Raw genomic sequence first — 2,822 nt, forward strand, 5'->3', positions numbered from 1 at the left:
TTAGTTGCCTTTTTTTTTTTTTTTTTTTTTTTTTTTTTTTTGGCCTTTTGTTTTAACTTCCTTTCCCGGTAAAAATTAGAGCCGGGAGAATATACCAAATTGTGTGCAGGCGTATTTAGGAGGCAGGTGGAATGCATTTAGGTCAGACGTGGGTGAAGGGGCTGGGTGGGAAGACCAGAGGAGGGAGGTACAGAAGGGAGCTGGTAGTTCCTGGAGTTAGGAATTCCAAGGCAGCCCGACTGTAAGATTGTTCACGTGCAACTGTTGGGTTTTTTTTTTCCCCCAGAGATAGGGTCTCTTTCTGTCGTCCAGGCTGGAGTGCAGAGGCCTGATCAAAGCTCACTGCAGCTTCGAACTCCTGGGCTCAAGCAGTCCTCCTGCCTCAGCCTCCCCAGTAGCTGGGGCTGCAGGCATATGCCACCACACCTGGCTAATGTTTTTATTTTTTCTAGAGACACGGTCTTGCTGTGTTGCCCAGGCTGGTCTTGAACTCCTGGCCTCAGGTGATCCTCCCGCCTTGGCTTCCTAAAGTGCTGGGATTACAGGTGTGAGCCACTACACCTGGCCCACATGCAACTTCTACTGAGAGGATGTAGAATGTGGTGATGGTTATTTTCATAGACTGGAGAAAAGCCTCCTGAATGTTTTGTTTGTTTTTTGTTTTTGTTTTTGTTTTTTTTGACGGGGAGTCTCGTTCTGTCACCCAGGAGGGACTGCAGTGGTGCGATCTCAGCTCACTGCAACCTCCGCCTCCTGGATTCAAGCGATTCTCCTGCCTCAGCCTCCTGAGTAGCTGGGATTACAGGCACTGGCCACCACGCCCTGCTAATTTTTGTATTCTTAGTAGAGACCGGGTTTTGCCATGTTGCCCAGGCTAGTCTCAAACTTCTGAGCTCAAAGTGATCCGCCCACCTTGGGCTCCCAAAGTGCTGGGATTACAGGTGTGAGCCACTGCTTCTGACCCCTCCTGAATTATTTTAATAACTGAGTGGGCAGCCTGAGAATGAGTCACATACTCGGCAAAGAGCAGATTTGTTCCAAAGGAGGTGGAGACTCTCTTTTCTCTAGATACCCTCAGCTTTCGTTTTTCTGTATCTGTTTTTCAGTTCACTTGGTTTTCTGGATCTAAGTGGAAATTAGAACAACAAAACAAATACTCTGAATTGCATTTTATGCTTGATACTTTAAAAATGGATAGCATATTAACCCTGTTTTTGCCTTGAATTATTTCGCCAGGTAAAAATACATTAATTTTAGTCTTCAGTGCTTTCCTTGGTTCTTTCAGTTTAAAGAGGAAAAGCGGCTCCCAAGGAAATATTTGTCGACTGAAGAGGCTCTTCTGTGTTGTCCTGCAGTAACCTGCTCTCCTTTTCTGTTAATTTTAATGGATTATTATTATTATTGTTGTATGAGGTCTTGGATGCCTGGCCTTATTCCAAACACTTCAAATAAGTCAACTCATGTAGTCCTCAAACAACCCAGGAGGTAACCATTATCATCCCCTTTTACAGAAGGGCCTCTCAGCCTTTTATTTTATTTTATTTTATTTATTTATTTATTTATTTAAGATGGAGTCTCGCCCTGTCACCCAGGTTGGAGTGAAGTGACGTGATCTTGGCTCACTGCAGCCTCCACCTCCCAGGTTCAAGTAATTCTCCTGCCTCAGCCTCCCAAATATCTGGGACTACAGGTGTGCACCATCACACCCAGCTAATTTTTGTATTTTTAATAGAGAGGGTTTCGCCATGTTGGCCAAGCTGGTCTCAAACTTCTGACCTCAGATGACCTGCCCGCCTCGGCCTCCCCAAGTGCTGGGATTACAGGCGTGAGCCACTGCTCCCGGCTCTCAGCCTTTTTATAACTAGACTGATGCTGTTCCCAGAGGCCCCGTGATGCCCCTGCCCACTAGCTACCGTAGTCACAAACCCGCGCCCCTTTTCCTCCATCCTTGCTTCAGTCAGTTCCACCTGCGAGGCTCCCTATTGCAGACGCTCTTCACGTGTCATTGTTCCTCTTCACTGGGAATGGGTTTGAAAGCGGCAGGCAAACGGCAAAGAGTTTGACAATTGATTTAAGTTAGTATGATTCGGATGAGCTATAGAAAATTCTTTGAGGTATGCTGCACGCGAGACATTCTCAATGGATTTTCTTTTCCAACTTGGTCAAGAGGTGGGTGGGAAATTGGGTGAGTCGGCTTCTTCAACCCTGTTTGCAATTCTGAAGAAGAGTGTTTTCAATTTGTAGAAAATATTGATGCTTTGGAGAGTTGAAATCCCCGTGAGCATCTCTTCCCTAGTAGAGGCCATCCCTCTGCCTCCCTCCTTCTCCACCTGTTCACTGACTGGCAGGCACATGCCGAGACCTGTTTACTGAGAAGAAACAGCATCAGGGAAGGCTTCGGCACAGTCTGTCCGAGTGATCTCAGCCCTGGGATCAGCAGGCAGCGGCTGTACTCAGATTGGAGTAAGAACCTCCTCGTCACCGCCCTGTTTATCTCGCTGGTTCTGCAGCCGCTGCATTTCGGAGCCTGTTGTGCCGGCAGGCAGGGCAGGAGGTCAGGTTGGGTGCTCAGTGTGTGATTTTATAGTGCTTGATTATTAATGAGCAAATTAGTACTGTGTCCTAGTAAAGTCGATGACTAAACTCCTTGCAGAAAAGTGTCCGATCTATTTAGGAAATACTGAATATACTGCAGTGGCATACACAGAGCCTTCATGGAACCAGTAAGAGGCAGGAATAAGCCAGAGAAAGACAGCAGGTAAAGAAGGGCGGGTGGGGCCGGGCCTCGCCTCCTATGGACGGGTGGGTAGGGGGCTGGTGCA

This window comes from Rhinopithecus bieti, unplaced genomic scaffold, assembly GCF_001698545.2.
Source record: "Rhinopithecus bieti isolate Rb0 unplaced genomic scaffold, ASM169854v2 scaffold_13857, whole genome shotgun sequence".
NCBI classification, from domain to species: domain Eukaryota; kingdom Metazoa; phylum Chordata; class Mammalia; order Primates; family Cercopithecidae; genus Rhinopithecus; species Rhinopithecus bieti.